The 385-nt window shown below is 32.7% G+C and overlaps 1 protein-coding gene across 1 annotated transcript in view; it reads right to left on the bottom strand.

The window, feature by feature from the left end:
* Positions 1 to 385, bottom strand: part of phyhiplb (phytanoyl-CoA 2-hydroxylase interacting protein-like b) — a 21,816-nt gene that overhangs the window by 2,838 nt on the left and 18,593 nt on the right. The gene's annotated exons all lie outside the window — the stretch shown is intronic.

The following is a 385-nucleotide window of genomic DNA, read 5'->3' as shown; positions in this document are numbered from 1 at the left end:
AGATGAAATACTATATAAACCCTAAAACAGCCTAAAACATGGAAAAGACTGAAAACAACCCCAAATTAGCCAAAAACAGCTAGCACTTAGCTGAAATATTAGCTACACCCCAAAATGGACAAAAAAATAAAATGAAAAAAGCCTAAATTAGCCAAACCAGCTAGCATGTAGCTGTACTATAAATTAATCTCCAAAAAGAGCCTAAAAATAGAAAAAAGCATATATTAGGTGTCTTAAAATATTAGCTAAATGCCAAATTAGACTATAAAGCGAAAAAAACTTAAGATAGCCAAACCAGCTAGCATGTAGATGAAATACTAGCTAAACCCCCAAACAGCCTAAAACATGGAAAACAACCCTAAAGTAGAAAAAGCAGCTAGCATTT

This window comes from Oryzias melastigma, linkage group LG15, assembly GCF_002922805.2.
Source record: "Oryzias melastigma strain HK-1 linkage group LG15, ASM292280v2, whole genome shotgun sequence".
NCBI lineage: Eukaryota > Metazoa > Chordata > Actinopteri > Beloniformes > Adrianichthyidae > Oryzias > Oryzias melastigma.
The sequence above is the reverse complement of the archived record's forward strand: the minus strand, read 5'-3'. Positions and strand labels throughout refer to the sequence as shown.